This window comes from Schistocerca piceifrons, chromosome 3, assembly GCF_021461385.2.
Source record: "Schistocerca piceifrons isolate TAMUIC-IGC-003096 chromosome 3, iqSchPice1.1, whole genome shotgun sequence".
Classification (NCBI taxonomy): Eukaryota; Metazoa; Arthropoda; class Insecta; order Orthoptera; family Acrididae; genus Schistocerca; species Schistocerca piceifrons.
The window spans coordinates 288,347,160-288,374,284 of NC_060140.1; the positions used below are offsets into that span (position 1 = coordinate 288,347,160).

General features: G+C 44.5%; 1 protein-coding gene and 1 pseudogene across 2 annotated transcripts in view; one reads left to right on the forward strand and one right to left on the reverse strand.

Annotated features, from left to right (window-relative positions):
- The window catches only part of LOC124789582 (ABC transporter G family member 23-like), a 515,640-nt gene that overhangs the window by 148,230 nt on the left and 340,285 nt on the right, over window positions 1-27,125 (forward strand). The window lies entirely within an intron of this gene.
- LOC124790362 lies at window positions 4,290-4,408 on the reverse strand (annotated as a pseudogene).

The window sequence follows — 27,125 nt, forward strand, 5'->3', positions numbered from 1 at the left end:
TCCTGCGACTGTACGTCCGTCGCGCCATCGCCTCCCGCACTTCTGTGTTCTGTTGTCCTGTCCGGATCTCCTCCATCGAGTCGCCCCATTCACGAGCGCTGTGACTGGCTAGAGCGCTCCCGCCATGTCTTCAAGCCAACGCACACTCACAAACATAATGAAACACATTCGAAATACCGGATTTCCATTTAAATAATTGGAAATTAAATAAATATTCCTACTGCTGGATCATAAACATGCTCTAACACACATTATTAAATACGTAAATAAATTAAATAGACATAAATCAAAGGAATAGCAAGCAAAAGTAGGCCAGTAACCTAACGTCTCTGTGCTTTCTAAACAAACAGTGAACAATTAACCCATTTCTTCATGAATGGCGTATATCGGATATAAACAAAGACATAGATGAATAAATGTATTTACAAGCATGCTGCTACCGTTTTTTCACGTAACTGTGAAGTACTTATGGCCTGACACAATCTACAGTAATCAGCCACTTTGTCCGCCAATAACTCATGTACTATTCAAGTTGCATGATTGTAATTCATGCCAATTTAGGTTTACACTAATAGCTTTCTAAAGACGTGTCGATCGACAAAATCGGATGAACCGTTTAGATTTTGCAAAATTCGTTGCTGGGTGTTACTTGTGTAATTTACTGTCACATACTAAACTTTAATAAAGATGTCGAAAATCTGATCACACCATCATAATCGTCGTGCAAATAATGGTAGTGTACATGTTTCTTTTTGTGGTATCATGATTCAACAGGCTACTATTAATTTCTAGACGAACTATTTCACGAAGTCCGCTATCTTTGGCACTCTCGGCATACAAGTCTCTTTCATCGACACAGCGTCACCAAGGAATTCCCAGCCACACGCTCCCCGGACCAAACGGCCGCCGACGAGCCGCGGGCTGCCGAGAGGCCCCAGTGCGGCCATACCAACTCCGAACTTAGAATATTTCCAGGGCGCCACAACTATATTTCCAGGGCTCCACAACTCGCCCGTTACCTCACAACAGACAAAGCTCGTTTTTCTCTGACGGGTGAGGTGAACACACAGAATTGCCGAGTGTGGGGGTCTTCACCTCCATTTACTGAACATGAAGTTCCTCTCTATGGTGAACGTGTCATCGTATGGCGTGGCTTCACGGCTCCGTTCATCATTGTCCCATCCTTTTTTGAACAGGTTGGCGCTCAAGGACCAAAGACGTGCAGTGTGACCGGCCAGCGTTACCGCGATATGCTTCGCCAGCATGTCATATCCGCCCTACAGGAGAGAAACGCATTAAACTAAACAGTTTTCATGCAAGATGGGGCCCCATCGCACATTGCTCGTGAAGTTCACCTGATTCTCCGAAACACATTTGCAAACGATCGAATTATCAGCCGATCGATTCCAAATGCTTGGCCGGCACGATTACCTGATCTCACTCCCTGTGATTTCTGGTTGTGTGGCTACCTGAAGGACATGGTTTACCAGAGGAAAATTCACACATGTGCTGATCCAAAGCGCAGTATATCAAGAGAAGTAGACAGCATACCTACGAACACGCTTCGTTCTGCTGTACAGAATGCAATCCTGCTCTCTCAGACGCTTCTGGACGCTGACGTGCGCCATATTGAGCCCCTTTTGTAGCAGTAATGGTACCAATATGTAATGGTATGATGTATCGCAGCAGCACATTAAAAGCGTTTCAATTGAACTGGTTCTGCTATATTTCTCTTCCCCATGTCCTTGACAGTAATGCTACCACGTTCGGTACTTGTACGGTAATTAGTTTTCGTGTTATAACGTGTTAAATGGGGAACGTTTAATTATAAGCACCCGGTATGTAGACACAGGCAGCAGATCTGCAATTTTCCATTTTTGTTGTACAGTGCGAATGAACTGTCGTAAATTTTTTGAATTATTATTGTTACCATAATTTCCTTCCTCTTTTATGATTTTATAGAAATGACAGACAAATCTTTAATCTTTTAAAGCAAATGGACATTGTACTTCATTGCTACTGAACTTCGTAAAAGTATTTCCAGCTGTGTTTTGTTTCATTTTGCAATACAACAGGTGTCCGCCGACAAGAACGAGAAACTACCGCCGGCCGGAGTGGCCAGGCGGTTCTAGGTGCTTCAGTCCGGAACCGCGAGACCGCTACGGCCGCAGGTTCGAATCCTACCTCGGGCATGGATGTGTGTGATGTCCTTAGGTTAGTTAGGTTTAAGTAGTTCTAAGTTCTAGGGGACTGATGACCTCAGGTGTTAAGTCCCATTGTGCTCAGAGCCATTTCAGAAACTACCGTATAGACCAAGTGGAGCTGCACACTGCACGTACAGCTTACCGTAAGCCACGGCACTGCCCTGTACTTGTTGCTTGTTTCTGTTGGTGCTGTTTTAAAAATATCGCTAATCGCTTTTTCCAATTTTTATAATAACGCAATATCTCAAACCAATGCAAATTTCCGAATAAAAATTACTCTTTTTTTTTAAAAAAAATATTTTATTAAAAACGAAAAGTTGTAGCATTGCAGCTGCGACTGATTAAATAAAATTTTTAAAAAAAATCTGTTATAACTGAGACCAAACAGATACCTAAAAATACCGGTTATTCAGAACTAAAATACCGGTATCGGCTTTAACCGATCGGTTTTTCCGATCCCTAGGTCAGACGCGTACGGTCGCATCCTTGGCGACGATTATGCCTGTTCTCACGTTCCCATGGGGTCCAACATTGGGCCGCACATATGTGGATATTGCACAGTTCGACTAGCTGGCCACATGTAGAGCCACAATGACGCTTCTTTCAAACGCTCTCAGATGCTTATAGCGCTGTCTCACACGAGTACGCGGCGTCACATTGTCCTTCACAGTGATCGCTGAACATCGGACGGTGCTCACGCTCCTTATATACCAAAACAGGGCTTGTAACTATACTAAACACGAACAACACCACTGTACTCTGGCGGCCATTCTACCTGCCACAGAGAACTGCAATTCTAAATCATTTACACATCTGCCGCTGATGAGCACATGTACGAAGTATATATTGACACACGACCACGTCTTCCGAGCGCGTCAATTTTTTTGTCAAGCACCATCATTTGTTTACAGTAAGCGTTTAAAGAAATACGATTGTGAAAAAATGGTAATATCTCGTGAAGATATTTGGTGGATGATTTTTTTCAGTTTTTCGTGAACATTATCTCAGCAGCATTGTCTCGATTCCCGTTGTACGTCTTTTCGTAATTGCTCAATTTCAGAAAGTACTGTATACTATTCGTCAGCAGTACTTTGTTGTCACCGTCGTGCTATCGTGCGCGATGAATTTCGTGAAGGTTTACCAATATAGGTCGTTGTCCCGAAAAACACCGATCTGTGCTCAACACGATTGAAAAGCATCGGCGTGTGGCTTAAAGCAAGGTGGAGGAATCCCTAGGTATGTCGAAGACTGCTCTACATTAAGTTTTACATGACCATCCATTTGTTAAAAATGATCTGTTTCCGATGGATTCCCCATAATTCTATCGAGCATCATTAACAGAGACTTAGCAGCTTAGGAAATGGTAAAAATATTCGACCGAGGAAAACAAATTGTAGGAAAATGAAATGCCTACAGCCTTCCTTATGATTTTATTTATTTTGTAGCTACCAGTTTCGGCGCTTCTGTGCGCCATCTTCAGGCCGTAATTGATGCTGAAAGGGTTGAAACGATCCTTACATATACCGCTGATTACGCAAACTATCTGTACACTTTGGTGTCAGCACTCCAACCATCAACTAATTCGCAGTTGATGGTTGGAGTGGTGACATCAACCTCTTCAGCATCGACTACGGCTTGAAGATGGCGCTCTGAAGCGCCGAAACTGGTAGCTACAAAATAAATAAAATCATATGGACGGCTGTAGGTATTTCATTTTCTTACAATAGTAAACGGCCGTTGTCCCCAAGATATCTAGTCAAAAGGATGGACATACAAAAACTTGAGAGAAACGAAGTCCGTTTACAAAATCTGAACAGGAGACGTATCTTGTATATACACTATCTGATCAAAAGTATCCGAACAGCTAATAAGAAAAAACACCGCCCGAACAGGCCTTGAAGGCCCAACGTTACTGACCGGCCGGCATGTCATCCTCAGCCCTTAGGCGCCACCGGATGCGAATACGGAGGGGCATGTGGTCAGCACACCGCTCTCCCGGCCGTTGTCAGTTTTCGTGACCGGTGCCGCTTCTTCTCAAGCAAGTAGCTCCTCAATTGGCCTCATAAGGGCTGAGTGCAGCCCGCTTGCCAACAGCACTCGGTAGACCTGGATGGTGATCCATCCAAGTGCTAACCAAGCCTGACAGCGCTTAACTTCAGTGATCTGACGGGAACCGATGTTACCACTGCGGTAAGACCACTGACTCCAAATACCTGAAAGTGGCCATTAATATAGGATGTGTACACCCTTTGCCGTATCACAGTTCGAACTCTGCCGGAGACACTTTCGATGGGATGCCTGAATGTCTGTGGGGGGAATGACAGTCCATTCTTCCTCAAGAGATAAAACCAGCGAAGGTAGTGGTGTTGGATGGTGCTGCCTGGAGCGATGTCGACGTTCTAACTCATCCCAAACATGTTCTATTGGTTCAGGTCGGGACTCTCGACATTTCACTGCGTTTCAGGAATGTTTCTGTGTACAGACCACTGCCTCTCACACGTGCTACTTTACGACAGTCTGCATTGTCACACAGATACAACAATCGTCTCCGAAACATTCCTCTACTGTAACAGTACATAATACTGTAAAATGTGTTCATACCCTTCCGCCTTTGGATGTTTTCTTAAGCCCAATATAGGCACAAAACAATAATTAAGAAAAACACCACCTTTACAGTAACACCATCTCCTCCATACCTCGGTGATGGCAGGTGACATTCTCCAGGCATTTACCAAACCCAAAGTCTTCCACTGCATTGCCACATGGTATAGTATGATTCATCACTGTAGATCACTTGTTTTGTTTCACCAACTGTCCAGTTGCGTCGCTCTGCGTGGTCTTGGTTTAGCTTTGGTTGTTCCTTCGCGTTTGCACTTCACAATAACTTTAGTCGGATTGGACCGCTTTCGAAGAGTTGATATGTCCCTTATGGATCTGTGACTCACATGATATCCAATGCCTAATCCAAGTTTGAAGACACTGAGTTATCCTGTCCAGCTCATTCTGCTGCCACTGCTTCTCTACTGACAACGCAGCGCTCCCAGCCTCCCTTTGTACTGACGGGTCCGCCTCTCTTCACATCCGGTGACCAGTTCCGCATTTGATGTAGTCTACTCGTCGGACTCGGAACCTAAGCAGTAATCATTTGTTTGGATGTTCGAAAATGAACCAAAACCAACGAAAGTGGTTCGTTCGCGAAGCACTTCCAAGAAAATTACCCACTGTTCCTTTAGGTTCACTGGACATATCGCACCATTTCTTTAGAGGATGGAAGAATAGTTAATGCCGAGTCGTATACAATGAAGTGTTTGTTAGATGTTGCCCAAGAAATCAGGGAAAACAAGAGAACACGTGGCATCACTCTTCAACAAGAGAATGCCGTCTGTCAAACAGAACGTTAAGCAGTCATTACACAAAGGAAAATGTCGAATTGGCTAAAGATTTCTTTTTGTTCCTTTATGTCAAACTAATGATGTGTGGGTAGGTATGTTCGGCACCTCATGTAGCTGTTGAGTCCTTCCAAAGCAATGGTTTTTAAGTGCCAACAACAGAGTGGCATAACCTTTCCTAGAACTCGTTTCCAATGCTTTCTGAATACTTTTGAAAAGCGATTATTTCGAGAACTAGTAAAACGATGTACACCAAGAACTTTTCTTTCGTCGTTTGTGCAAAAACTCAAAGGCGGCCTTCGTACACGATGCTGTCACTCTAATGTGCCCACCGCCTATTTTCGACGTCAACGTGCAATAAACAATCGTAGACGGCAGGTGGCGCCACTAGCAGTGGAGGGTGTGTAAAGCGCGTCCAGTGAACGCGGAAAACATTGCAGTCCAAGTCGTAATTCGGAAACTCTCCTATTTATGAAGTCATGATCACCGGCTTTCGGGCCAAAGGCGGAAGCACCTCCGAAAGGGCTACGTTTCTAAACTGTTGACGTGCCACTGTGGTGAATGAATGAATGTCGTGTGATTAGGGCCTCCTGTCGGGTAGACCGTTCGCTGGGTGCAAGTCTTTCGATTTGACGCCACTTCACCTACTTGCGCGTCGATGGGGATGAAATGATGATGATTAGTACAACACAACACCCAGTCCCTGAGCGGAGAAAATCTCCGACCCAGCCGGGAATCGAACCCGGGCCTTTAGGATTGACATACTGTCGCGCTGACCACTCAGCTACCGGGAGCCGACGCCGCTGTGGTTAAAGTATATCATGCATAGCAAAATGGCGCTGTGCAAAACCGGTGTGAGGCAACTGCGGTGCACCACCGGCCATAGAGGACAGGTGGTGAACAACGGCTGCGGAGACGCGTACGGGCGAACAGACGTGCAACTGTTGATCAACTGACAGCCGATGTGAACCAAGGTGCTACCAACACTGTATCGTGACCAACATTGTCTCCTCAAAGACTGTTAAGCGAACGTTGCTGCATATAGGCCTCCGCAGCAGGCGGTTGGTTCCTACACCCATGCTGGCTGCTGTTCATCGGCGAAGAATGCCGGAATTTGCACACCAGTCCGCGACTGGATGCCCACTGAACGGCGACAGGTGGCCTTTAGATAGGAATCACTTTTTATGCTCCTTCGAACAGATGGCCGTGGTATGTACGGTCGTCGAAAGAGTCCAAGTCGAAGGAGGGAGGAGGGAATGTTTTCTTGGCGTTCCCTGGGTGAACTCGTCATTCTGGAAGGCACAGAGGATCAGCACAAGTATGCCTCTGACCATGTCCACCCCTATATACAGCCGTTGTTCCTCGGGACTATGGTTTCCAGCACGACAATGCAATGCTTCATACAGCTAGCGGTGTACGTGTGAGTTTACCGTACCCCCTGGCCACCGAACTTTCCAGATTTAAAACCAGTCGACAGTCTATGGGACCGCCTCGATCAGACTGTTTGCGCAATGGATCCTCAACCGGGAAACCTAGCGGAACTGGTCACAGCACTGAAGTTGGCATGGTTCCACATCTCTGTCAGTACCTTTCAGAACCGCATAGACTCTATTGCTGCACGTCTCGCAGCTTTCCGCGTTGCAAGAAGTGGCTATTCAGGCTTTTGACAGGTGGTATATTAATGTGACTGGACAGTGTGGGGAGCTAAGCAGTCAGTTACAGAGTTTTGCTTCTAAGCAGCTGATAGTGGAACAAGCACGTTTTTAAATGTTACTGTTCAGGTCGTTCATCAACACAATGTACTTCTGATGTACGTGTGTTGCACTGTAACGAAGTAATGAATCAAGAGACAAACTGTTTAAGGCCAGCTGCTGTGACATCGTTCCAACGGGAATGTAGTCGGAGGTTGCTGGAAACGGCTGACAGGCTGAGCGGGGATGAAAAGGGAGAATAATCCTGTGTAAAATGGCGGACGTCGGGCGACTTTCTGGTACCGGTAAGGGCTAAAGGCGTCCCGCAGCGCTGAGAGCATCGGTGGTCAACATACCGTTTTCACTTGCCGCGCAGAAGGTTAGTAACGGCAAGGATACAAAATTGTTGAATTACATCTACACTGAAGTGCCAGAGAAACTGATACAGGCCTGCATATTCAAATACAGATATATGTAAACTGAATACGGCCCTGCGGTCTGCTCAAATGGTTCAAATGGCTCTGAGCACTATGGGACTTAACATCTGAGGTTATCAGTCCCCTAGAACTACTTAAACCTAACATCCATGCCCGAGGCAGGATTCGAACCTGCGACCGCAGTGGTCACACGGTTCCAGACTGAAGCACCTAGAACCGCAAAGCGATCGGCTCCTGCGGTCGGCAACGCCTATATAAGACAAATATCTGGCGCAGTTGTTTGATCGGTTACTGCTGTCACAATGGCAGTTTATCATAATTTAAATGAGTTTATGGTGTTATAGTTGGCGCAGGATCGATGGGACACAGCACCTTCGAGATAGCGATGAAGTGGGGTTTTCCCATACGACCATTACACGAGTGTACCGTGAACATCAGGAATCCGGTAAAACATCAAATCTCTGACATCGCTGTGGCCGGAAAAAGATCCTGCAAGAACTGGACCAACGACAACTGAAGAGAATGGTTCAATGTGACGAAAGTGCAACACTTCCGCAAATTTCTGCAGATTTCAATGCAGGGCCATCATCTAGTATCAGAGTGCGAACCATTCAATGAAACATCATCGACTTGGACTTTCGGAGTCGAAGGCCCATTCGTGTACTCTTGATGACTGCACGACACAAAGCTTTACGTCTCCCTGGGCCCGTTAACACCGACATTGGACTGTTGATGAGTGGAAACAAGTTGCCTGTTCGGACGAGTCTCGTTTAAAATTGCATGAAGCAGATGGACGTGTACGGGTATGGAGACAACCTCATGAATCCATGGACCCTGCATTTCAGCAGGGGACTGTTCAAGCTGATGGAGTCTCTGTAATGCTGCGGGGCGTGTGCAATTGGAATGATCCGGGGCCCACTGACCTCTGAACAACACCGGGAGGGTCGCATACGCTCGGGTGTAACGTCGCTTGTGACGTCTATTCACTGCACCATCACCATGGATGACCTTGCCTTACCGCTTGGCCACGATGAATATCAGCATGGTTAGCGCCCCTGCCAAGATCCAAATCAGAGTGCGAACCATTCAATGAAACATCATCGACTTGGACTTTCGGAGTCGAAGGCCCATTCGTGTACTCTTGATGACTGCACGACACAAAGCTTTACGTCTCCCTGGGCCCGTTAACACCGACATTGGACTGTTGATGAGTGGAAACAAGTTGCCTGTTCGGACGAGTCTCGTTTAAAATTGCATGAAGCAGATGGACGTGTACGGGTATGGAGACAACCTCATGAATCCATGGACCCTGCATTTCAGCAGGGGACTGTTCAAGCTGATGGAGTCTCTGTAATGCTGCGGGGCGTGTGCAATTGGAATGATGCGATTCTGACAGGTGACACGTACATAAGCTTCCTGTCTGATCACCTGCATCCATTCATGTGCATTGTGCATTCCGACGTACTTGGGCAAATCCAGCAGGACAATACGACACCCCAAACTTCCCGAATTGCTACAGAGTGTTTCCTGGAACACTCTTCTGAGTTTAAACACTTCCACTGACCCCCAAACTCTCCAGACATGAGCATTATTGAGTATAACTGGGATGGCTTGCAACGTGCTGCTCAGAAGATATCTCCACCCCCTCGTACTCTTACGGATTTATGGACAGCGCTGCAGGATTTAAGGCGTCAGACATGAATCGAGTCCATGCCACGTCGTGTTGCGGCACTTCTGCGTGCTCGCGGGGGCCCTACACGATATTAGGCAGGTGTACCAGTTTCTTTGGCTCTTCAGTATACGTGTGCATCTTCATCTATACTCCGTAAGCCATCTTGCGATGTGTCATGGAGGGTGCTTTATGTACCACCGGAGCTTCACCCGCTTTCTAATCTAGTCGCGAAGAGTTTGCGCGAAGAACGATTACCGGTATCTCTCCGTGCGGGCCAAATCTCTCTAATTTTATCTTAAAGGGCTTTTCGTGAGAGATGCGCCGGAGGAAACAACACGACGGTTGACCCTTCTAAGAACGTGATGCAGGACGCCTCCCTTGTAGCGTCTGCCATTGTTGTTGGTTGATCATCTCTGTGTCCCTTTCGTGCTTAATAAATGAACCTGTAATGAAACATGCCAGCATGTGAATATTATTTGTTCTGTTGCTATAAGGAATAAGCGATATAGTCAATACATCTAGGCAAAGAGCGTGTATCTTTCATCATCTGGGGAGATTTATCACTGTTTTCAAACCAGCACTTAATATAAAAACATTGTAAAGTCTAGAGCAATCAAGAGGGAGGTATCGGGTCCTAAGTGGTTGACACTAACACAGGTTGTGCGAGCCTGTCTAGAGAGGAGACGGACAAGAGCCACACTTGTTAATTGGTCCTTGCGATCGGTAGATGTGCTGAGACCTCGTTATAGATAGACTGTAGTCGTGTGCAATATTGGTTGGATGTTGCGTATACTTTACCTTTCTCGGTTGGCATTGTGCGTGCCTATCAAGAGATATTTTAACGTAAATTATTAAAACAGAATTTTTTACTTGTCCTTTATGAAAGGACTTCAGCACTTTATTATAAATAGGGAATGATTACAGCAATGAAACTTAGTCTTATCTTGACTTTGTTTTCTTTATTATTTATAATTATTTATTTATTGTTATTTAAAATGCGGTGGCGACGTTTGCGTTTTAATAATTCCTGCTGATGGTGTGCACCTACCACATGCAGAGAATTGGGTGTCTCTGTTGTACGATAGTATACAGAGATGAACAATTGTACTTGGGCATCTTAAAGCAGATCTCGGGCCGCTGCATTCCGAAGCTAATGGAAATCGCTCGCATTAGTACTGCTTACTGCTTGGTAGCGGCATTACACACCCAGTAATGCCAAGGACAACTTCTTCCATCATAATATATAAGTGGAAGTGATATCTCACTTCTCAGTCGAATCTGCCCATTTGACAACGTTTCATAAGCTTGTCTAACATAATTAAACTGAGCTAGTTTTACATGAGTATTAATTTTTCTTAAAATTTTTGTTGTATCTCTTACTCCTGCTAGGAGTCAGCGTTACGGCCACAGTCCGTCATTTTTAGAACATATAATGGCTAAAATTTATTATCTCATTGATGCTCTTGTGGGAAATTCGACTCCTTGAACTTTGGCGGGTGATATAACTTTTTACCGCCGGTGTTTTGCCGGCAACGGAACAAGAGGTGGTGGAGTCATGCTCATGATGTCCAAAAAGCGCGCTGGGTTACATCACAAAGCTCTCTGCGCAGTGTCCCATGAAGAGAGAGCGTGATGTTGATGACAGCCACACATTGAGATCTGCGTACCCTTGGTACTGTCTGAATGAGATGGGCGATGTGCCAGCACCGAGTTTATTGCTCCTTCCTCTTTCTACAGACGATGGTGAGGTAGTAAGTGGAGGGCTGCGTTACGTAAATTCCGCTATCGATTGACAATACCGAATAAAGAACCAGAATTCGTTGCATCAGCACAGCCATTGCCAGTAATGTGTGTCAGGGTCTGCTAAAACGGGAAGGACTCCATCAGAACCAGTCTGCTTTAACTGCCGGCAACAACGCGTCCAACGACTTCCTGCGGCCTTGTTGAAGTATGTTGTTCTGCTCACAGCTTTCATTAGTTGACGCCTCGTTCCGGAGAGGTGGTTCGCTTATCCTCCTCAGACCTTAAGTAGTCCATATGCTACATCCAACTTATTTTTATCTATCTAATGGAATAAAATTCTATGTCTGACTGTAATATGTACAATATTTTTCACCAAGTGCTTTCTGCGGCGCACTTGCTTTTGTTTTTGCGTGTCGTTAGTAGGTGGCAGTATCTGCACGAAGAAGACTGTTTATCACAGCCTCAGCATGTGATCGATAAATTATTATATATATAAATTATAAATTATTATTGTATTTAGAATATGCTGGAACAAGCTAATGCAACCTACGCCATCGAATAAGAGATTGTTTATTTCATCACAATACGGTGATATATGTTTTCCATGCAGCACTGAGTTCTCATTCGGTCACGACCAATCAAAATAGAGTTTCGTGCATTCCTCATAAAGCAAAACTAGCTTGTGAATTTAGAAAAAGAAAACATAATTGCACGAAGACTATACTGAAATACCGTCACTAAAGTCGAAGTAGTGTCCAGCGCTGACACAAAATAACTACAAAGTCTCACTTCAAATGCGAACTTTTTACGTTAGGATATATAGAAACTGCTACTGATATCAACTGAAACCACAAGTTTACTGTTACAAGTAACGATTTATTTTATTTCCACAACGCGTTTCAGAGGTCGGATTTATGTGCGATGTATATACGTGAATTAATACGACCTGTATGTGTTGTGTGTCGACTTTGGGGAAACTTGTGACTGTCTCCGTGAATGTATGTGTTGTAAACATGACAGAGAAAGGAGCCAATAACCTGTGGAGAAAGGACCGCAACTACTTAACACTTACATATCGTATTCTTCTGTTCTTCTGTAGTGGTCAATCCAAGGATTGGTTTGCAACAGCTACAATGGCAGCTTGTCTCCATTCTGTGCGTCTTTCAGCTTTTCTCTTCATTTCTTTATAGGTATTACATCCCACATATCGTATTAAGTAACGTAAATTCGTCTCACATAAAACCATCCTCTGAAGAGCGTTGTGGGAGTAAAATAAATTGTAAATGCTAAGTGTAAACTTGTAATTTCAATTGTTGCAACGCGTTAAAGTTCAATTTACGCTTAGGAGTCCCGAAAGACCATCTACTCTACCGGCAGTTGTTTGCCAAGTCATAAATCGTGACTAGTGAAACGTAGTATTTTGAGATACAGTGCAGTACGATTATTCAGACCTCTCGGTATTAATTTTGACTCCAAAAGTCATCACAGGGTAATAAAAAAATCTGTGACAGAATGGGAAACTGTATAGAATGTTATGAAATCTTCACGGGTTATCAGCCGAGTGGCGTCGTCTTCTAGTCGCAACGTTTCAATGGATGGCGTATCCGTCGTCTTCAGGCGAAGAAGATGGATACGCAGTCCATTGAAACGTTGCGACTAGAAGTCGACGCCACTCGGCTGATAGCCCGTGAAGATTTCATAGCTAAAATACGACGAGAAAGCCTGCAATCACATGTATTGAATGTTAGTTATACCACTGAACAGCCAGAACATTACGATCACCCACCTAATAGCCGGTGTGTCCACCTTTGGCACGGATAACAGCAGCGACATAAATGGAACCAATGAGGCCTTAGTAGGTCGTTGGAGGGATTCGGCATCACATATGCACACACTAGTCACCTAATTCCCGTAAATTCCGGGGAGGAGGGCGATGACCTCTGACGCTACGTTCAGTCACATCCCAGAGATGTTCGATCGGGCTCAAATCTGGTGAGTTGGGGGCCCAGCGCATCAACTGTAACTCGCCACTATGTTCCTTGAACCACTCCATCACACTCCTGGCCTTATGACATGGCGCATTATCTTGTTGAAAAACGCCACAGCCGTCGGGAAACATGATCTTGATGAAAGGATACAGCTACTCTACGATACTCCTTGGGCGTCATGATGCCTCGCACGAGCTCCACTGGACCTTTGGATGCCCACATGAATGTTCCCAGTGCATAATGGAGCCGCTGCCAGCTTGTCTCGCTCCCGCAGACAGGCGTCGAGGAGCTGTTCCCCTAGAAGACGACGGAATCGCGCCATCTCATCGCCATGATCAAGAAGGTATCTAGATTCATCAGTCGACGCAACGCTCTGACACTGCGACAACGTCCAGTGCCGATGTTCTCATGCCCATGTCAATCGTAGTTGTCGGTGTCTTGGTGTTAACTTTGGCACATGCATGGGTCGTCGGCTGCGGAGGCCCATCGTTAGAAGTGTTCTGTGCACCTTGTGTTCAGACACACTTGTACTCTGCACAGCACTAAAGTCTGATATTAGTTCCACCAAAGTTCGCCGCGTGCCCTGTTTTACCAGTCTGCACAGCCTACTACGTACGGCACCTGCAATGAGTGCTGTTCGCCCAACCCCGCGACGTCTGGACGCGGTTTCAAAAAATGGTCCAAATGGCTCTGAGCACTATGGGAATTAACATCTGTGGTCATCAGTCCCCTAGAACTTAGAACTACTTAAACCTAACTAACCTAAGAATATCACACACATCCATGACCGAGGCAGGATTCGATCCTGTGACCATAGCGTTCGCGCGGTTCCGGACTGAGCGGCTAGAACCGCGAGACCACCGCGGCCGGCGGACGCGGTTTCATCTCGGTTTCGCCACATGTCAGAGTCACTCAGCACGGCACTCCTCGAACGCCCAACGAGTCATGTAGTTTCGGAAATGCTCATGTCTAGCCTCCGGACCAGCAGAATCCGCTGTCGGTCAAACTCAGATAGATCGCGCACCTTCCCGATTCAACACACGGACACCACGTTCACCGATACTCCAAGTACCGTGCGTGTGCCTGACTAGCAGTCATTCCCCGTCAGGTGACGCTGCTATCGCTAGGATGGGTTTATATCGATAGTAAGTCGATGGTCATAATGTTCTGGCTGATCAGTGTATACGGTAGAGGGCAGTCACTCTTCGATGATATATGTACTGGTTTCTAGTAATACTGGAGTAATGACATTTATGAAGTTTGCTGAATACACAGAACCTCATCCTGTGCCTGTTCACAGAACATATCAAAAACATAAAAGCGGAGATGAAAACAACCAATGATAAGAAACAGGCGTCACGCTGCTAGAAGAACCGCAGATGACAACTGGAACTTCACCCTGGCTGCCTAAACGAGCGGTTTACTGCCCACTTCATACATTATTTTCCTCGCTGGGTTCACTGATATCGAAAGTTTGCGGATGAGTCCCCTTCTCTGGGAACCACATGGGGAGCGTGTATGTTTTGTTGGACTGAATGTAATCAATATTTTGAGGACCCCACGCTGAAAACAACCTTCCAGTCCTGTCACCGGTTTTTTATGTTTTCTATTCACCAGACAACTAAAGGTTACTTAAGAATGATCAACCAGGAACAGATTACGTGAAATAAACGGTATTCGGTATGTAGCCGACTCCACGAAAATGAAGTAAAAGCGGTTAATAATAAACCTTGTTCAACAAAAAAATTAATTATTAATTTTGTTGAGATCAGGCAAAACCACTTTCGTCTGGCATAACTGTTGGTTCTTCGATTACTCTGGGAGAAAGGTCCTCAAACTAGAACACGTGAAATATTAGTTCACTTTATTACATTACTAAACAAAAGATTTACTGCAGTTTGACACAGTTCCTTGCCACCAGGATTGCTTGATAATTTACAACTGTCATTGACTGTGAAAGCATTACCTTTTGCTCAGATTAACAAACTGCTCTCTAGAGTAGAAAAAGGAACATCTGCAAAGTACATTTCTTCAAGAACCTTAACTGTCATTGTCCTACACGATGATGCTGACTGCTGTAGCCGAGATCTCTTACTGGACCAAGCTCCTCCAAGCTCAGCTCTATGTTGATGCCAGTATGAGGCGCTGCAGTACTGCGTGAGAGGCGTCGCCTTAAGGAGCGCCTTCCATGTACCTTGCGGATTGCAGCGAGCTGTCACTAATGTCTGTGGCACCGACACACGTTGCCGATTTTGGTGTGGCACTGCGACCTCTGTACAATACCACAAATTTATATTTTTAACGGAACAATGAAATAAACTATTGTCGAGTACCTTTCAGAATGTGTACCTTCATATCTTCGCGGCGCAAAGACTGATTCATAAAATTTCGGGCGTGCAGCCGCATAAATTCGACTTCTTCGGCTAATACCGTCCAGCCATCTTCAGAGTGATCCGAGGTGAGTGACGCTCCAGTACTACGTCCTTTTAAACCCGCGGACCGCACAATTGCGCCTGCGGTAACAAGGCGCCAGAGACGTTGACCGGCGACAAAGAGGTATGACATATACATGGAATTAGATCTATGGCTTCGCAGTCGATTCGCATGGTGATATCGACGTACCACTGCAGGCTGCAACGTCTTTGTTATTTTATCACAGAAATTGCCGGATTTCATTATTTGACCAAGCTGAAGCCGTTATCTCTGTTAATTAAATTCATCGCTAACAGAATTTCAATTGCTTCTTTAACTAATGTGTCCCATAAAGATGAAGTCGAGACTAAAATTTTGACGTTCTCGTACACCATAGAGTGCCCAGTATCAATACAGTGCTCTGCCACCGCAGATTTATTAGGTTCTAAGAGCCGAGTGTATCTGTGGTGCTCTGTGTATATCTCCTGGACAGTGTGTGTCGCCGGCCGCTGTGACAGAGCGGTTCTAGGCGCTACAGTCCGGAACCGCGCTGCTGCTAAGGTCGCAGGTTCGAATCCTGCCTCGGGCATGGATGTGTATGATGTCCTTAGGCTAGTTACGTTTAAGTAGTTCCAAGTCTAGGGGACTGATGACTTCAGATGTTAAGTCCCATAGTGCTTGAACCAGTATGAACGGCCTCATTCACAGGGGATCTTGTAAATCCCAGGCTTCCGAAGCACCAAATCATCTTTAACGGAACTCAGGAGTGCTTCTGTCTTTGGTGGAGAGCGAAAAATCACTTTCACCTTGTGCTTCCTGAGGATCCATCCTATTTTTGGTGATAGGCTTCCGGCGAATTGCAGAAAAGCCATGGATTTAAAACTTTCCATGTCTTCTTCTGCTTTTCTTATACCCACAATTGATTTCACTTGTAGTGCCTTACGTATCTGCTGTGGAGTGTACCCGTTGGCTCCAAGAACTCTTCTCAGGTGTAGAAGCTTGTTCTCCAGACTGCTCTCGTCAGCAATGCTCTGTGTACCAGAGTTCTGAGTACACTCATCGGCTGCGAAGGATGGTGGCAGATATTTTCACGTAAACGTAAATCCGTATGGGTCGGTTTTCGATATTCTGCGTGTCCCAAAGTACCGTCATCTTTGCGCCGCAAAAATGGAACGCATCCATCTTTTTTGGTGGGCGGTATTCAACCAAAATACACTACTGGCCATTAAAATTGCTACACCATGAACATGACGTGATACAGACGCGAAATTTAACCGACAGGAAGAAAATGCTATGATATGCAAATGATTAGCTTTTCAGAGCATTCACACAAGGTTGGCGCCGGTGGCGACACCTACAACGTGCTGACATGAGGAAAGTTTCCAGCCGATTTCTCATACACAAACAGCAGTTGACCGGCGTTGCCTGGTGAAACGTTGTTGTGAGGCCTCGTGTAAGGAGGATAAATGCGTACCATAAATTTTCCGACTTTGATGAAGGTCGGATTATAGCCTATCGCGATTGCGGTTTATCGTATCGCGACATTGCTGCTCGCATTGGTCGAGATCCAATGACTGTTAGCAAAATATGGAATCGGTGGGTTCAGGAGGGTAATACGGAACGCAGTGCTGGATCCCAACGGCCTCGTACCACTAGCAGTCGAGATGACAGGCATCTCATTCGCATGGCTGTAACGGATCGTGCAGACACGTCTCGATCCCTGAGTCAACAGATGGGGACGTTTGCAAGACAACAACCATCTGCACGAACAGTTGGACGACATTTACAGCAGCTTGGACTATCAGCTCGGAGACCATGGCTACGGTTACCCTTGACGCTGCATCAAAGACAGGAGCACCTGCGATGGTGTACTCAACAACGAACCTGAGTGCACGAATGGCAAAACGTCATTTTTTCGGATGAATCCAGGTTCTGTTTAGATCATGATGGTCGCATCCGTCTTTGGCGACATCGCGGTGAACGCACATTGGAAGCGTGTATGCGTCATCGCCATACTGGCGTATCATCCGGCGTGATGGTATGGGGTGCCATTGGTTACACGTCTCGGTCACCTCTTGTTCGCATTGACGGCACTTTGAACAGTGGACTTTACATTTCAGATGTGTTACGACCCGTGGCTCTACCCTTCATTCGACCGCTGCGAAACCGTACATTTCAGCAGGATAACGCACGACCGCATGTTGCAGGTCCTGTACGGGCCTTTCTGGATACAGAAAATGTTCGACTGCTGCCCTGGCCAGCACATTCTCCAGATATCTCAGCAATTTAAAACGTCTGGTCAATGGTGGTCGAGCAACTGGCTCGTCACAGCCACTACTCTTGATGAACCGTGGTATCGTGTTGAAGCTGTATGGGCAGCTGTACCTGTACACGCCATCCAAACTCTGTTTGACTCAATGCCCAGACGTATCAAGGCCGTTATTACGGCCAGAGGTGGTTGTTCTGGGTACTAATTTCTCAGGATCTATGCACCCAAATTGCATGAAAATTTAATCACATGTCAGTTCTAGTATAATATATTTGTCCAATGAATACCCGTTTATCGTCTGCATTTCTTTTTACTGTAGCAATTTTAATGGCCAGTAGTGGATTAGAAGAAGAAGTCGAATTTGTGCGGCTGAACGCCCGAAATTTTATGGATTACATTTCATAATGCTTGGACTCAGTGGACTATTGAGAGTGCATTAACCATTTCGTGTGGACTCTGAGTGATTCCTTCGATTGATTCCATATGATTCTTTTGCTGTCATCGTCCGACCGTCAGTGCATGAGGTATGCCTGGTCTTGGTCTAAGCGTTTGCACTGTACAGTCATATCACCAACAGTCGACTCGGACCGCTTTCAACAACTGGAAATGCTCCTTAATGATCTGTTACTCAGGTGGCATCCAATGACTAGTCGAAGCTCTGAGTCACTGAGCCCTACTGTCTACCCCATTCTGCTGTTCCTCTCTTTTTACACTGGTGGGTCCGTCTCTGGTGACATGTGATAAATTCTGTATTACATGGGGGTGTCCGCGGGCTTCTGATCAGATAGTGTGTCAAACAGAGCCGGTAAAGTCCATCCTGTAACAGCATCAGCGTCACGGGCTTGTTGCTTCATCTTGCAGCCTCAGGATGCTCGAAGCACTAAGCAGAACGCTGCAGAATACTATTGGAAACCCCGTGATCCCAGCGACCAGCACTTCTCTGCAGAGGCGTTGTGCAGCCGTCTCGGGCATGAGGTAAGATAGGCGGAGAAAGCAGCGAGAGCGTCCCGGGCCGTGCCGCCGTCTCATAACGGGCAATATTCGTGTTCTGTTCGCCTTCTGTCGAAAGCGAAACTATCTCTCGCTCCCGCCGGAACCAGATTCGGTTTCGCTGCGAACACAAAGCCTTCCACAGATGTTAAAATCGCTCAGAGAAACAGCTATCTGCGACTGGCGCATTGATTTCCTAACTGGTGCCCAACTCACTAGGGTCATCTCGAGTAACTGCATTTGTATCCACAGGTTGCTTATATCTGCTGTAACATCCACGAGATAAATTTTAGCTACAGTGCGACGAGAGGAAATTGTGCCTCTAACAGTTATAAACATTATCTATCCGACATATGAAAAAACAGTGAAATAAATATTAATTATTTATATAATATTTTATGATGTAATTGGACATATCGACGTGTATCATACAAAGACAATTATAATTGTAAATTCCTTTTCTGATCTGCGTTTGTCTTCCTTTGTTTTTACCTTTTGTTTGTTGGCTTTTCTAGGTTGCGGACGCAAGACGCATATCAAATTGAGGTCTGTTAAGAAATTGTAATTATTTGTTAATTATTACTTGAGAATAGAGCTCATTATTATAATAAATATGAGTGAACAATTATTAGTAACTTTAATTCCTCTCTCAATAAGCATTATCCGTGTTAATTATTTTTTCCGCTGCAAGGAGCGCAGTCATTGATGATAGCGGTTTGTATCGCGTTTTTATCTGTGTTTCTTAGGAAAAAATCAAGTTTTGCTAGATGAAAATTAGTCTAAATAGTGCACAATTTGAAAGTATAGTTTAATAAGCATTTCAAATACTTATCCTGTTAAAAGGAAAGTTGATCTAACAATTGAAAGTCTCTATCAATTGTCTGCCGCCATCTTAACAATTATCTCAGCGGCAAATTCAAATTACGCAACTCTGCAGACATAAATGCCAAAGGTAATAAAAACGTGTAAAAATAAATGTGCACCGGTGGTCCCGAACTCATTTTAATGAAAATAGTTCGAATCAGATTGGTTCTTTAAAAACAGTGCTCATAGCACGATCCATATAACAAACTTTTTCTTGCTGATGTATGGAACTGAAATTAATTACGCACGAGTTGCGAAGAATAGTGTTTCAGCTAACATACTTCAGTGTTGTGCGCGGCTGATATTTGGTGGTTTTAATGATCATTTTGCTGAAGATAACTGTTTCCATCATAATCAATAGTTGTATAGAATCTGTTGTATGAACTGTGATTTAGTGACACTTACACAGCTTACAGACAACACTTTAACACAACGTTAACTTGGATTTCATTAGCAACTTGACAAAATCTTCAGCCGGGAGAAAAAATTATTTAGTAATTACTCAGTGTAATGAAATAAGATTATCATTTTCATTTACAAATTAGTTAAATACCAAACAACTGAATAACACAGCGAACGCCACACTGCACATCAATATTCCGGAGAAAATAATAGTTTTTCCTTCGTATGCATATGTGTTTCACCACTTTGTGGCACCGTAAGTGGTTTCTCCACGATTTGTTCTGCAAATAAGGTTAATTCCAGTAATAATCGTTCTACTGTTTTCTTCAATACATATTTTAATATATGTGCTTGTGTATAATATCATATTGCGTCGTACTATTACTCTATGTACAACTGCAGCATTTCATTTGTAACACAAGCAAACGTTTCACCAAGAGCTGCTTAAAATTGTCCAACTTTTTATGTACAGGGCGTTTCAAAAAGAAAGAGCAGATTTCAAACATTTATTTCTCAAAAACTACAAATGATAGAAACACAATTCAAACGTTTCTTGTCAGAGAAAGGTTCAAAGTTTTTCAATGGTCCGCGCAGAAGTTCCATGCAAATCCGCAGTGGCGCTGGCGTTTGTTTGTAGGAAAATGGCGACGACACCACAGGAACGATCATTTTGTGTGCTGCAATTTGCAAAGTTAGAGTCCATTGTTGGTGTGCAACGTGCATTCCGCCGTCAATTCAACAAACAGCCGCCTCGTCATAAGCAAATTTATGAGTGGCATCACAGATTCGTAGAAGATGGTTGTATCTGCAAGCGAAAAAGCACGGGTCGTCCACGCACATCGGATGAAAATGTCGAGCGTGTCCGTGCAGCTTACGAAAGGAGCCCTAGAAAATCCACGGCACGGGCAAGTCACGAACTAAACATGTCTAAAACAACGGTATGGCGCGTTCTGAGTAACCGTCTGCACATGAAGCCGTACAAACTGCAGTTATTGCAAGCATTGCGTCCTGACGACCACAACAAAAGGTTCGAATTTTCAACTGCAATTCTACAGGACATGGAAGAGGACAATTTTGCCGAACGATTAATTTTTTCAGATGAATCAACGTTTCACATTTCTGGTAAAGTTAATCGGCATAACGTACGAATTTGGGCGAGTGAAACTCCGAAGGACGTTATTCAACATGAAAGAGACTCACCAAAGGTTAACGTCTTTTGTGCAATTTCGGTAAACAAAGTTTATGGACCTTTCTTTTTCATGGAGAAAACTATCACAGGAACCATTTACCTGGACATGTTAGAAAACTGGCTATTTCCTCAACTTCAGGAAGATTCAAATCACTTCATCTTCATGCAAGATGGCGCCCCACCACACTTCTCTGAACCTGTACGACGGTACCTAAATAACACCATTCCAGGACGGTGGATTGGAAGAGCAGGAGCACAAGATCAATGTCATCGTCTGTGGCCTCCCAGGTCACCAGACCTTACTCCCTGCGATTTTTATTTGTGGGGGTACATAAAGGACTGTGTTTATGTCCCACCTATGCCCGCTACTCTTCAAGAGGTACGACATCGAATTGTTGCGGCCGTGAATTCGGTAACTAAAGACCAGTTGCGTCGTGTGTGGCAAGAAATGAGATACCGGTTTGATATTTGTCGTGTAACAAATGGTGCTCATATTGAGGTACAGTTTTGATATTTGTTGTGTAACATTTGGTACTCATATTGAGTGAAGGACCGTTGGAATTGTGTTTCTATCATTTGTAGTTTTTGAGAAATAAATGTTTGAAATCTGCTCTTTCTTTTTGAAACGCCCTGTATTCCTTAAAATACCCTTTTCGTCATCACTCTTCTGATTGGTGTCATGCGGCCCGCCACGACTTCTTCCCCTTGCTCGTTGTAGCGCCCACACATCACATCTTTGAGAATTTGTTGGATGTAAGCCAATCTCTATATCTATATTATCCGTTGTAAGCCACCTAACGATTTGTAGCGGGGGGGGGGGGGGGGGTTACTTCTCATTGATCCCCCCTTCTCTGTTAGCTCTAATTATCTGTAATTTCTCTAATTTTCCTGTTGTGGTCATTTAGCGAGATGTATGGTTCAAATGGCTCTAAGCACTATAGGACTTAACATCTGAGGAGGTCATCAGCCCCCTAGACTTTGAACTACTTAAACCTAACTAACCTAAGGACATCACACACATCCATGCCCGACGCAGGATTCGAACCTGCGACCGTAACAGCAGCGCGGTTCCAGACTGAAGGGCCTAGAACCGCTGTGCCACAGCGGCAGATCGAGATGTATGTGGGAAGAAATAATATGTTGTCCCAGACTGATGAATAGTAATTAAGAATCTGTCGAACAAGCTCCTTGTAAGCTATTTCCTTAGTGGAAGAGTTACATTTCCTTCAGATTCTTCTTATTAATCCCATTCTCCTACTACGTATTTGTCTTATATAGTCGTTCCACTTATGGTCGCTCTAGATACTTGCTCCGAGATATTTTACGGTGGATACTGTTTCCAGCAGCTTGTCATCACCACTGTCCTCAATAATCACAGTATATTACATTTAGTTACGTCCAGGGTCAACTGCCCTATCTTTCCATATAGTCTTTGCTGCTGCGGCTCACTATAGTACCATGGAAATTATTGCCTAATGTCTTACTAGAGTCCATTTCCCTAATCAATAGCCGGCCGGAGTGGCCGAGCGGTTCTAGGCGCTACAGTCTGGATCCGCGCGACCGCTACGGTCGCAGGTTCGAATCTTGCCTCGGGCACGGATGTGTGTGATGTCCTTGGGTTAGTTGGGTTTAAGTAGTTCTAAGTTCTAGGGGACTGATGACCTCCGAAGTTAAGTCCCATGGTGCTCAGAGTCATTTGAACCATTTGAACCTAATCAATATTTTCGACATATTCATTTCCTTGCCGATTTTGCAGAGGACGTCCTGATTTCCTACCTCAACAATCCACTTAATTTACATCATCCTTATTGAAAACAAAACCTCAGATCTTCCGATTTTTTTCTTATTTTCCCGTTGTCCACGATTCATTGTTCCAGATGTAAGTTCTCAGATATTTCTTCTTCAAAATAACGCCTATGTTTGATAAAAATAGACTTCTTTCAGCAGGCAACGCCCTCTTTGTCTGTGATGTTGTGCTACTTATATCCATCTTGCCTCATTCGTCATGCGATATTTTACTTTCGATGCAGCAGAATTCCTTCATGTCTTATACTACCTAGACCCCAAAGTTGACATTAAGCTTCTCGCTAATTTCTTTTTCACTGCTCCTCATTACTTTCGTCTGTTTTGGTATACTCTGTTTACATATTGTGTGGCCATTAGAATGTTCATTCTGTTCAATAGATCCTGCAATTTTTCCTCAGTTTCATTGTAGATAGCGATGTCATCAACTTGTCTTATCACTGACATCATTTCACTCTTAATTCTATTCCCAATTCTGAACCTTTCTTTAATCATCGTTCAGTTAGACTCAGGCCTCAATATATTCCAATGGTTGGACAGTGAAACAGCAGCACTCTGTGTCAACCTTTCAACCTGTTACCCTCACCTACTCACCATGCTGTGAGATCAAGACTGAAGCTCCAAAGAAACTAGGATAGGCAACGTATCCAAATACAGAGATATGAAAACAGGCAGAAGGCGGCGCAGCGATCGGTAACACCCGTATACAGGACAACAAGTGTCTGGCGCAGTTGTTAGGTCGGTTATTGCTGCTACAATTGCAGGTTGTCAAGATTTAAGTGTGTTGGAACGTGGTGTTATAGTCGGCGCACGAGCGATGGGACACAGCATCTCCGAGATAGTGATGAAGTGGGGATTTTCCCGTACGACCATTTCACGATGTACCGTGAATATCAGGAATCCGGTAAAACATCAAATCTCCGACATGGCTGCAGCCGGAAAAAAATCCTGCAAGAATGGGACCAACGACGACAGAAGAGAATCGTTCAGCGTGACAGAGGTACAACCCTTCCGCAAATTGCTGCAGATTTCAATGCTGGACCATCAACAAGTGTTAGCGTGCTAACCGTTCAACGAAACATCATCGGTATGGGCATTCGAAGCTGAAGGCTCACTAGCGTACCCTTGATGACTGCACGACACAAAGCTATACGCTTCGCCTTGGCCTTTCAGCACCGACATCTGCTTTCAAATTGTATCGAGCGGATGGACGTGTACGGGTATGCAGACAACCTCATGAATCCATGGACCCTGCGTGTCACCAGGGCACTGTTCAAGCTTGTGGAGGCGTGTGCAATTGGAGTGATATGGGACCCCTGATGCATATCTTACAGGTGACATGTAAGTAAGCTTCCTGCCTGATCACCTGCATCCATTCATGTCCATTGTGCATTCCGACGTACTTGGGCAGTTCCAGCAGGATAATACGACACCCCACACGTCCAGAACTCAGGGTGGCTCCAGGAACACTCTTCTGAGTTTAAACACTTCCGCTGGGCACCAAACTCTCAAGACATGAACATTTTTGAGCATACTGGGATGCTTTGCAACGTGCTGTTCAGAAGAGATCTCCACCCCCTCGTACTCTTACGGATCTATGGACAGCCATGCAGGATTCATAAGGTCAATTCCCTCCAGCACTACTTCAGACATTAGTCGAGTCCGTGCCACGTCGTCTTACGGCACTTCTGCGTGCTCGCGGGGGCTCTACACGATATTAGGCATTTGTACCAGTTTTTTTGGCTCTTCAGTGTAGACGCTGCTGGCTCCGCATATCAGCAACAGGTTTTCGCATCGCCTATCGTCTACAGTGCTCCACGGACAACTAAACAGCATATCCAGAATGAGGCTCTGTTACACCTACAGAATTGTCGACAGCTAATGTTGCAACTGACAGATCCCTTTATTCTTCGAACACTGAACCACATGTTCTATCCTGCTTTTCACTTCAGGTTTGGTATACAGGGTGTTTCTGGAGAAATAGTAAATGTTTTAGATGGCAGTATAGGTCGAATAAAACATCTGATATAACTTGTGCCAATTTTTACTGCTTCCAGTACGAGAAAGCTGATTCTGAAGATAAGTTTTCATTTCGCGTGATGATGGTCCAGTTGCTGTTGATTTATGTGTCGACTGACGTTTTAGTTTTGAAGTTCGAGTTGTAAGGTTGTGCTAGAGTTAAGATAACTGAATTTTTCATACGCTATGGATTTACTTATCGATTGATATTTTGGTTTTGAAGTTAGAGTTGTAAGGTTGTGCTCTAGATGACTGAATTTTTGAACAGTGACTCTGACTGAATTCATGGGAGTAACAAACATGAGGACGGTGTTACTGAAAGAACAGATGAAGTAGATGCAGATGAGATGTGGGATATACAGCGAAAAGAATTCGACAGAGTACGAAAAGGCCCAAACAGAAACAATGACCCTCTAGTTGAAGACATTTCCTCAGAATTATTGAGATCTTTGAGAGAGGCAATCATGACCATTATTCAACCTGCTGTGCAAGATATGAGACAGGCGAAATAAAATGAGAATTCAAGAGGAGTTTAATGATTCCAATTCCAAGATGGTAGGTGCTGAAAGATGTGAATACTATCAAACCATTAGTTTAACAAGCCATGTTCACAAAATACTAACACGAAGTCTGTACACCAAGGATGCAATTAATGGGAGAGACCGACCTTGTGGAAGATGAGTTTGGGTTCCGGAGAAGTGTAGGAACAGGAGAGGCAATAGTGACGCTACAGCTTACATTAAAAGATATGTTGAAGGGAGGTAAACCTACGTTTATGGAATTTGTAGATTTACAGAAGGCTTTTGACAATGTGTACTGGACGACAATCTTTGAAATTTTGAAGATATTGGAGAAAAAATGCAGGCTGTGAAAGGTTACTAACAAATTGCACAGAAACCGATTGCAGCTATGAGAGTCGAAGGACATAACAAGGAAGCCGTAGTTGAGAAGGAGTGGGACAGGATTGTTGCCTATGGCCGATGTGACTTAACTCTGTCAGAGACAGCTAAGAGCATGGAAGAGCAGATGAACGGAATGGATAGTGTCTTGAAAAACTACTTAAGATGGACGTCAGTAAAAGTAAAAAACGGTAACGGTGCTGAAGGATTTAGACTGGGAGAAGAGTCACTAAAAGTAGTTGACGAGTTTTGACATTTGGGCAGCAAAGTAACTGATGATAACCGAAGTAAGGATCATATAAAATGCAGACTGTGGAATAGTTACAGCTATTCTGAAAGAGTGAAAGTGATTAGCAACTAGTATACGCTTAAGTGTTGGAAAGTCTGTTATGGAGGTATTTGTCTGGAGTGAGACTTGTTAGAAGTGAAAAGTCGACGACAGAAACTTTAGACAAGAAGAGAAGTATTCGAAATGTGATGCTATAGAGGAATGTTGCAGATTAGATAGGTAGATCGTGCTACAGAGGAACTTTGAAGATTGGATGGATAGATCGAATAAAAAATGAAGTGCTGAATCGAACTGGGGCACAATATGACTAAATGAAGAGATCAGTTGATAGGGCACGTTCTGAGACACCAAGATATTATAAGATTGTTAATGGAAGGTGGTGTGTGTGTGTGTGTGTGTGTGTGTGTGTGTGTGTGTGTGTGTGGGTGTGTGTGTGTGATGAGAGGGGGAGGATGCAATAATCGCAGAGGAAATCAAGGCTTGAATACAGTAAGCAGGGCAAATAGACTTGGGCTTGCGCAAGATAGATCAGCATGGAGAGCTGCATCAGACCACAACAAGAGCAACTTCAAAATACGAGTCGTAATCAGCATCCACCAAGTTGGCCCCATTGACGGGTATGTTGGTTGCAACCATCCTCCAGAGATTAATTCACAGAATTCTATTACCCAAGATATGCCGAAGATGGAGCCCTTCATGCTGCATGGTTATGTGATACCAAAATATTGTGGAGATGTCAATTGGCAGAAGCCGTCGCACGTGATGGAGGTGCAGTGGACGGCGTTCACCGACACCCCACAGGCGTTGTCAGTCATTCTCGCTCCAGATTTCACACTGTCAGCTCTCCTAGTTCTTGCTAGAATCC